The 9,989-nt window shown below is 41.9% G+C and overlaps 2 long non-coding RNA genes across 2 annotated transcripts; both read right to left on the reverse strand.

Annotated features, from left to right (window-relative positions):
• Window positions 1–1,534: 1,534 nt before the first annotated feature.
• LOC109521701 (uncharacterized) lies at window positions 1,535–4,707 on the reverse strand. Its single transcript, XR_002169412.1, has 3 exons — window positions 4,437–4,707; window positions 2,992–3,154; window positions 1,535–1,920 (listed from the first exon to the last, which is right to left on the reverse strand). It is a non-coding gene; the product is annotated as an uncharacterized LOC109521701 (long non-coding RNA).
• A 3,863-nt stretch (window positions 4,708–8,570) lies between these two features.
• LOC109521697 (uncharacterized) lies at window positions 8,571–9,579 on the reverse strand. Its single transcript, XR_002169409.1, has 3 exons — window positions 9,296–9,579; window positions 9,121–9,222; window positions 8,571–9,009 (listed from the first exon to the last, which is right to left on the reverse strand). It is a non-coding gene; the product is annotated as an uncharacterized LOC109521697 (long non-coding RNA).
• Between the last annotated feature and the right edge of the window lie 410 nt (window positions 9,580–9,989).

Genomic DNA, 9,989 nt, shown 5'->3' on the forward strand with positions numbered 1-9,989 from the left:
CTGTATTTTTAAAGTGATTTCAACAAAATGTCAGTATAATAAGCCTCTGAATGTATCAATAATTTTGTGATCCTCCTCACTATTAATGTGGATGGTTTTTTGTTCCTCACGGTTGCTAAAAATCCAGCAAAAGTATCGGAATGAAAGTCAGCTTGCCGGGTCCATACACGAAGTTGCTGCTGGCTAGCTTGCACCCTGCTCAGTAGCTTGCACGCTTCCTTTCTGCTGTCTCTCACAGAGTACTTTGATGCGAACGTAGTATGGGGCGTGTCAAAGTGCCGCTTTACATTCGACTGTTTCATCGATGGTATTTTGTCATTGCAAATTAGACACACTGCAGAACCTGTTCTCTCCACAAAGGCGAATCCTTCGGTCTATTCGTCCTGAAGTGTAACATAATCGTCATCTTTTTTTCTCTTCGCCATCGTATTCGTCGAAGGATTAGCTTTGAGCTAGTGACCGAGCGGGCTGATTCGAAAGGGGCAAATTTCCCCAGTGTGGGACAAATATTATCCCAATAAATTATCTTATCTTACCTGTTTCCACAGCTACAGCAACATAGGCGAGTATCATCCAATCAAAATTGCTGCTGGAGCCAAATGCAGCCCGAACAGGAAATGAGCAGTGAAAAATCGATCGATGGATGCATTAAACAAGCGAAAATAATTTGTTTTATCTGCGAGCCAGATGCAATCATCAAAAGAGCCATATATGGCTCACGAGCCATAGGTTCCCGACCCCTGTTCGAGAATATGCAAACCATGTGCGGGTCGAGTTGCGCTGGAATTGACATAATGCGGCCGAAAAACACAGCCGAAAATGCAGCTTTCAGAGGACTCAGCGTGTGAAATGGGACCGAAACTGCAACTAGTAAGGGACTCCTTTTCTGCATCTTCCTCCTGAGTCCTGCTGTTGAAGATCACCTGCAGGTGCGACCTGACACACTTTGCCCACAAAACCCAACCAGGAAAATTGCAACCGAGAGGAAAATTCTAAACAGCAACAAGCAAACAAAACAAGATAGAACAATTTTGTCCCTCTCTTTGCACAATTGTTTCACTTCAGTCATAATGGCTATCAAATATGAACTGCCTGTTTAAGGTCATCCAACAGCATTGAAATTGGATTTAAGAATGGACTTGGCCACTGCAAAACCTATCATAGTAGTAAACACAGCAAGGACCCCACAGTGAGCGGTACACACTGGAGCAGCGACTAAGGACACCGCAGCCGGGGTCCCAGGGGGATGTTGAGTGATGGATGATGTTTGGCTGCACGGAGCTCTTCATGATCGCCCTTGACATCGCTGACATTATATTTGCCACATTCTTATGCTGGCCACTGACTTGAACGGTAAGTGACAGGTGGAGATCTTGAAGTCAAGTCAAAAATCTTTTCAATATGTTCTATGTGCACCCACTAAACTAAACACAGTGTTCTATTTAAAATTGCATTGGTGGAGTAAGTATTAAGCAGATTAAAAAAACGGGGGGGCTTTGGACCGGCAGTGGCTGGATCGTGGGGTACTAACTGGGAATCAAACCAGCCGTATGTGTAAAAGGCGCGTGGACTAAATTTATTTTTGTTGGTCATAGTTTTTCAATGTCCTTCAAAACAGTCCAAAAGGAACACTTGTGATAGGAGCACAATTACTAACATGAATCCCAATAAGATGCAAAGCCCCTCTGTTGATTCACATCAATACCGAATTTTCAATAATCTGAGTAAAACTTGACAGATGCAGTCGACGCGCACTCACAAGTACTTCGACGTTTTCTTCCACCACTTCCATGCCACCAGTGTTGGGGAGGGGTTTATTCTTCCCTCTGTTGGTCAAAGTGGGCAATGCATACAGACTCAATCCCAATTCGTCATCCTTCAAACTCAGCAGCGTCAGACGAGTTTATTGCGTCAAACCATCTATAAGACATGAATTTTGCAAGAGCTAAAACAACCTATTATTTAATGTTCCAGCAGCACTTATAGCAAATCGAAAATGGGCTGCTGTTTTTTATAAAAATACATTTTAAAAAACCAAAAATTTTATGATTTCTGCGTTCTGTTCCAAACATAAAATGTGTCAAAGGAGTTGCGAAGTGAGGCTCAACATTAAGGGATACATACCTCTTTGTACTTAAAAAGCCTTTATCCTATAGTGCGCGTATGTCTGTGTGTATAAATGTGATCAGGAATTCATTAGCTGAGAGGAAGCTCGATGCTGCAGTCTGTTTTCTGTCAAGTCTGTCGCACGCTGATTTTTCCCAAGGCCAAGAGGATATCCCTTTACACACGCGCTCGCGCGCGCTCGCACACAAAACTGGCGATACAACAATCTGCACACATGGAAACCGAGTTAGGAGGAGAGAGTTAGTGCACACACGCCACATAAATACGAACTAGAAAAAAAATATATTTCAGACATTTTTTTCTAACTATTGCACGTCAGCTACGGCAAACATGATGTTCGGGAGATACATTGTAATATTTTGTCGGATATTTACACAAGTTTTGGAGAGGGAAAAGAGGAGAATAGTCATCATTTAATAAAACAACAGCAACATTGATAATAATAATAATAATAATAATAATAATAATAATAATAATAATAATAATACGTATCAGTATAACCCAGAAATTGAAGCCACAATTGCGTAGGCAACTCCTACTACTATTACTAACTACTTCAACCCGAACCGTGATCTAACACAAAATAAATAATATGCTATATTGAATAAAATTAATAAACAGCAATGTGGGCACAGGGCACTGCCGCAATTTTGACGATAAATACACTTTGACAAATGTATTTATTTGTGCTGCCTAAAATTAATTGTTATTCCTGACGGATTGGGGGAAATGTGTGTGATTTACGCGTACATGGAAGGAAAAAGTATAAACTCGTTGGGTGGGGGGTGGGGGGAAATTGCACTTTAGCAGGAAAAGAACGTGTGCTATAACAGTGACTGTGGAGTATGACCTCTGTGCACTCACCCCTTCATTTATCTGCTAAGGAAAGTGTCTTCGGTGGCATTGCTTTTGTGAGCTGCTGAGTGTGTTCCCACGCTTTTGTCAATCATGCTCCAGACAACTCTGCAGAGCCTTCCAGCACTCTGCAAGGAGCGACCAGCGCCTCAGGACTGGATTGAAGGTATGTCTGAAAGACAAATAGCAATTCCAAGCCATAGTACAGTGCGCTAGTACAGTGTGTATAGTGTAGGGCCTAATAAATAAATCCATAAATACATAGACACTTTAAAACAGGGGCGCATGAATGAATATGTTTGACTTTTTTACCATCCCAAGTGGTTCGCATAAAGTTGCCGGGGAGAAAAAAATTACGGCTGTCATATTTTCATGCTCCTTTTCCCGGCGCACTGCTCACTGTTTTATATTTGTTGTTATTCGCTAACTGAGGAAATGGGGGCGAGGAGTCAGAGAGGGTGTGTGTGATGAATACCAACTAAAAGTGGCTTAATAACTATAGTCCCAATTATCGAGTTTCTCTGCCTTGGCAACTCACTCGACTCCGGAAAGTGCACCGCCTCCTACATGAAATCATTATTAGGCCTCCTAATCGGGACACAATGATATCTGTCCCTTTACAGATAATGTTCAAACACAACACGAGTGCGCAAAAACAACAGCAAAAAACATTTAAGACAGAAAAAATATATATACAGCATACATTTTTTGCGTGCGAATCCATTATTTCAAATCATATGCGCCAATTTCAATCAATCGAATTTCTCGTACCACATGTTAATAAAACATTCGAATTTCATACACGGGCCAACAGAGGCTGCACACTGCAAACAGGCATAAATCCGCACATAATTATACTTTATTTGTGATTTGAAGCTGGACGTTACGGAGTGCGGTTGCTCACTTTTTTTTCAATATTTTGACGGTACATGTTTTAAATAGTAGCAGCAGTCGCCTAATATACGATAGACGCCGACCATATTGTGTGACACTGCACAATTTATATATATATATATATACACAAGATTATTATTATTATTAACACCCATCCATTTCCTTATCCTCACTATAGGGCCGCGGGCGAGCAAGAGCATACGTTTTCCCATCGATCTTTGGGAGGCAGCGGGGTACCGTTAACCGGACGCCATCCATTTACAGAGATATTGTTATTGTTAGTCGTGTTTTATGACTGTTTTTGTAAATGTGTACATTCCAATATTATTGTGAGTGATGATGTAACGAAAGAGCTGATTATTGTGATTGTACTGCAGGGTCTATACTGTATTGTTAGATTAGTGTTAAAATATTTTCTTCGAAAGTGAAAAACACAAATGCGAAAAATACTGAATTTAAATGATTATTTATCGACTCAGTATTGTGGTGTTAGTTGTTCATGCACATTTGTCCTTGCATTGTAATTAATAACATTCGAAAGCAGCGTATTTACCACTTACCTTGAAAACTATTTATCCGTTGCCTCTGTTAAATAAAATGAAGTGCGAAAGTGAGACTTTTACATAGTACTTTTTTAAAGGTTTCACATAGCCTATGAACATTTTCCGCGATGAATCCTTTGCTCGTTATATGTGTGACAGGCCAAATAATAATTAATGCATCTTGGTTTGATATAAGAAAGTGACGGCGCGATTACGTTTCAGTGTTGATTTCGACGTAATACATTGATGATGTTAATGGACCGATCATTATAGGAGGTTAAGTGGCTGACCTTGTGTGTGCCTGTATGTTTGTGAGTGTGTGTCCGCGCGCGGGCCTGCAAGTTCACATATAGTTGATCTGCCCACACAAAAGGGAAATATAATATGTATTTTTTAATTTTACATTTTCGGTGTTTTGCGATTACTTGTTTTGCTGTGACGTTCCTTCGCCCATTTAGTAATTTGAAAGCCACCAAACAGATTAGCATAGGACGTCGCATTTCGAGGATGAGGCTCTGCAAACTGCCCCAAGTCAAGTTCGTTTTATGCCAACAGTCACCAGGGATAAACTCCAATTTAATTTTACGGGATGGATGGTTGACTCTCCAAACTGTCAAGCACCAGCAATGTCAGTGTCGTTACAAATGATATACTCACAGGTCTATTCACAATCGAGGTTTTAGGGAAATAGGAAAACGATTGCAATAATTTTCCAAAACACGACAAACACTTTTTTGATCGATCTGGAAATGTCACCCTATTGTGTACAGTCTCTAATATCTGGATTTTCAATGGTTTGCGTCAAACCTGTTATGTTAAGTGCAAAGAGCTGTGCTCGTTTTCCGGCAGAACAATCAGGTGCGTTTTTGACCAATGGCATTTCAGCAGCAAACAATCCAATATGGTGAAGCCCTAAATCACATGTTCAAGTCTCATCCAGAGAGAGGCTAGTGTGCTTCCTGGCTACTGTCAATGCGCTCTTGAGCAAGGCACTGCGCCCCCCCCCCCCCACTCTACCGGATCAGGAGGTGATTTTTAGAGGTTTTTGCGTTCCGCGTTCCCTCCAGTTGCATACCTGTGCGTGCGTGGTATTTCTCCATCCATTCTCTACACGGGGAAAAATTGGTCTCAAAATTATTCACACATGTCGGCGTTATTCACATGTTTTTGAAATCCACTAACATGCAAGTGTTGTGTTCACCTTTATCGTGACTCTTCGTTTGTAAATATTAAATTCTGCGTTTGAATTATTGAATGCGCGTTTGTGGATCAGCTCGCACACGCATTTGTTTTTTTGTTTTTTTTTTGAGACAAACCTCACGCAGAGGTCTCAGACGTTCATGTGCGAATAGGCCATCCACTAGAGGGTAGTGTTGCTGCCTTCAATGAACGTGAACGTGAACGTGCCAAGACAAGTCAAGTCAAGCCCTCTCCCTTTTTTAAAAATTGGACATTGAAAAACAGGAAACGAGCCTTTATTTGATCTGGTACTATGCGTTTAATTAACACAAGTCGGGAAACAAAATACGACCACAATTTGTTCTGCCTGTGCTTGCTTTCCCTTGAAGCCAGAAAACAGTAGCAGTAGTGGCCAAAGTGGCTTAGTTACATCGGAATAAAGTGTTTCAGAGAGTTTCTATTTGTTCCATAAGTTATTTCTTACTGGAATTCTTTTGGCAATTACATAAACTGAAAACTTTTGGTCAATTCATCAATCCATCCATTTTCCGATCGCTTATGCTCACAAGGGTTGCGGGGCATGCTGAAGCCTATCCCAGCTGTCATCGGGAAGGAGGCGGGTACACCCTTGATCTGGTTGCCAGCCAATCGCAGAGCATACATTAGGGGTGTTCACACGGCAACATTTGCTGCGGTTCTACGCCGGCGCTGCGCCAGTGGAGCGGTCACATGTGCAATTTGCTCCGGGGTAGCCCCAGAAAACAGCTTACACCGGATCAAATTTGACCCACCTCAGGGAGGTGGCTTAAAAATTTGATCCAGAGCAAATGCTCGTTTGCGGAGCAGCACCCGATGTAAATTTGCACATGTGAACTCTCCAATTTGCTCCGGAGCAAATGCTCGTTTGCTGGGGGAGGGGGGCGGGGGTAGCCTCGCTACGCATGAGAAGAGTTGATTACATACAGCGAGAATGCGTTGCTTTCATGCTCTGTTGGACTTCCGTCGTGTGTTTGTTTAATAACAACACAAGACACGGCTGGTAACAGTAGGCGGCACCTCTTGGGTTATACCATCTCAAATAGAACGGGGGGAGATAGTCCCCAAACGTCATCTTTCCTTTTGTAGGAGACTGGACTGTCTCGGGCTTTTTTGTGTAGTTTGTTCATTTGTTGTGTGTTGACAACCCCCCCCCCCCCCATATAATTTATTTTGTGATTTCCTCTCTTGATTTTCTGTTTGGCGCATTCAATTTTTACTTTTCTGAGTGTCATTGAAGTCATCGTTGATTTAATTTTTCGGGGGCGGTCACTTTCGAGCAGAAGGCACGGAGACCAAGAAGGAGAAGGACGCGCCTGTACAGTAGTTGCTTGAGTTGTGTATAAGTTTTAAAAAGAACCAACACGACAGCTCTGTTTTCTGTCGTTTTGCTCAGCTGCAGAAACTGCCGTGTGACCGCAGGTGGAGCTGCACCAACGCTGCGCCGGTGCTAACACGCTTAGTGGCTTTGTACGTGTGACCGTTCCACAAAATTTGCTCCGGTGTAAAATATATCGCAACAAAATACATCGGTGTAGCGCCGGAGCAAATGTGTTCCGTGTGAACACCCCTATTGACAAACAACCAACCGCACTCACACTCAAGAGACAATTTAAAACAGTGGTTCTGAACCTTGTTAGAGGTACCGAACCCAACCAGTTCATATGCACATTCACCGAACCCTTCATTCGTGAAAAACTAAAATATGACTTTGTATTTGTTTATTTATTAAAAACAAGAAAAAAGTACAAAATTTCAAGACATAAGTATGCAGGTTTTTTTAATATGACGACGTATTATAACGACAGTCACAGTTGACTACTGAGCGAACTAAATGTCGCAGCACTGATTGGACAGGCAATGTAATGTGATCATCTGCAGCCATTGATGGCCAAGCGGGCATGTCATAATTAACTGACGTGTTGAGTCTGGTGTGCCTTAACCTCCATGGCAGAGGCTCCGTCGAACCCCTGAGACCGATTCACCGAACCCATAGGGTTTGATCGAACCCAGGTTAAGAATCACTGATTTAGAGCGTTCCATCAACCTGCCACGCATGTTTTTAGAATGTGGGAGGAAACCAGAGTACCAGGAGGGGAGAACATGCAAACTCCACACAGGAAGACCGGAGCCCGGATTCGAACCCAGGATCTCTGTGTAACGGAGTAATACGTTAAGCTTGTTAAATTATTATGGTAGTGACGCAACAGCGCACAGTATGGCACAAGCTTCGCGCCGTAGCTCAGTCAGAGCTATCAGGGAAGTCGCAGGCTAAGTCGCATGTGGTTGATGGTCCGGTTTTATTTATAATTTTATGACAATATATCACTTTGTTTTCCTTTTTCTACTGTGTGGTGTGTTCAATTAGTTCCCAGATTTGTTCTGAGCCCACATTGCTTTTTGTATTGTTATTTAATTTTTATTTTGCTGAGTGAAAGTTTTTACTGTTTCAGTTGACTTGAAATTGTTTTTCTGTTGCGCAGTCATACCAACGACCAAATGCGACTTGACCATAACTTCAGCCACAATGTTTTGCAGGTGATGTTGGTTTCTTTTCAGTTTTACTGTGTATACTGTAGTTGTTCGTGTTGTTTTTCATTTGGCTGTTTGTGTTACTGGCGTGTCCGCAGTTCGTCGCGGCCGCCATTATTGTTCATTGCGCAGCCGTTTCTGCTGCGTGTGATGCGTTTAGTGACGCCCTGTATATAATGGTGAATGTGTTTTTTTTCTCCGTTTCCTGTGCATAGTTACTATACTGTACGATCACTCATGTTGTGTATTTTGTTTTGTTATTGTAACAAGGGCTACGTCTGTCTTATAATTGTTGGAGACAACGGGTTTCTATTTGGACCAGTAAGGGGACACTAGGTTCGATTCACTGGAGCCAATGATGGCAACATTGAGGGGGTAGCATGGGCAAAGAAACAAGACAACAGGTGTAAAAACAAGTAATTTTTATATCAAACATAAACACATGACAACAAAATTATTGTCACAAAAACACAGTGAAAAAGTAAATAAATCCAACTTAGTCTCAACCTCTTGGTTGACCTTTCCTTTAACGCAAAATAATTTGTGATCACCTTTCTCAACACCGGCGTGAGGTTGTTTTTTTTTCTCAATCTGAATGGAATAACTAAACACAAAATGTTCTCGTCAACTCTTGTCGTACAAAATAAATTCCTCTAAACATTACCAACACAAATAAAATAAAAAGTTTATCAAATGTAATATATATTCTTTGGTTGGCTCGCCACCACCACTGTACCCCTTTTCCAGCACTTTCGGAAGTCAGGGCACCTTAATGGAATCCACTCCACTGAAGGCACGCTAATCCCAGCGCTGTCCCCAATCAGAACTCCGTAAAAGACCCGGCCTAATAGGGCCGAGATCACACGAGCGCCAACAATACAATAACTACAGTAGTTACCATCAAGTACTTAATTCCAAGTACTGTGGTACATTATTAACATTCATGTACACTCACCAGAAGAATGTTGAACGAGACTCCGACGACGTTATACGGTCGGCGAAATCCCGGCGGTACGGAAAACTAACAGCTACGTTAGCCAGGAGCAGTGCTCGAGGTCTAAGGAAGGTGACTACATTTTAGCAACAAGTTATTTTAAACGAAATGCGCATAAGCCTCTGAGCACACTCACTGCGTAGAATGACTCTCTCTTTCCCCCCAAACACCTCTTTGCAACAGCCGAAGAATACGTCCGCTCGCGTCCATGCCCCGTCAGAAAAGAGAGCGAGATAGGTTGCGCAGCAAGTTCTTGACGTCACGAAGGTGAAAAACGACACCTCTCATTCGCTGACACCCCACTAGTATTCTGTGCCCTGATTCGCTAGGGCCACGGCAATATTCAGTTCTGTTTAATTAAGACAATTTTAACGACGCTACTCTTTTTGTCAATATAGATTAGATTTATATTTTTTAACTACTGAATGAACCCTATGATCCTTCAATTGGATCATAGGGCGCAGCTCCACTTGCGGTCACACGTGCAGTTTCTGCTGCGGACCAAAACGACAGGAATGCGGAAGTAAAACAGGTTCGGGTCAGGCTTCTCTCTCGTGGACTTTTATTTATTTTTCTTTTAATAAATATTATGGCGGACACTATTCTGTCCTTGTTCAAAATAGATCCACTTGTCGGCATTCATGGAATAAAGACGTGTTTACAGTCAATCGTGTGTGCTCCTTATGACTGCCACAATATATGTTTTAAAAAATGTATACTAAAACAATGTGCGGATACTAAACTAAGGAATACTTGTTTTAAAACAAACAATTTGGATAAAACAGAGAATGCGCTGTAATTTAATTGCTATTTAACTGCTAAACAGGAGC

Source organism: Hippocampus comes, unplaced genomic scaffold (genome assembly GCF_001891065.2).
Source record: "Hippocampus comes isolate QL1 unplaced genomic scaffold, H_comes_QL1_v1.1 scaffold158, whole genome shotgun sequence".
NCBI classification, from domain to species: domain Eukaryota; kingdom Metazoa; phylum Chordata; class Actinopteri; order Syngnathiformes; family Syngnathidae; genus Hippocampus; species Hippocampus comes.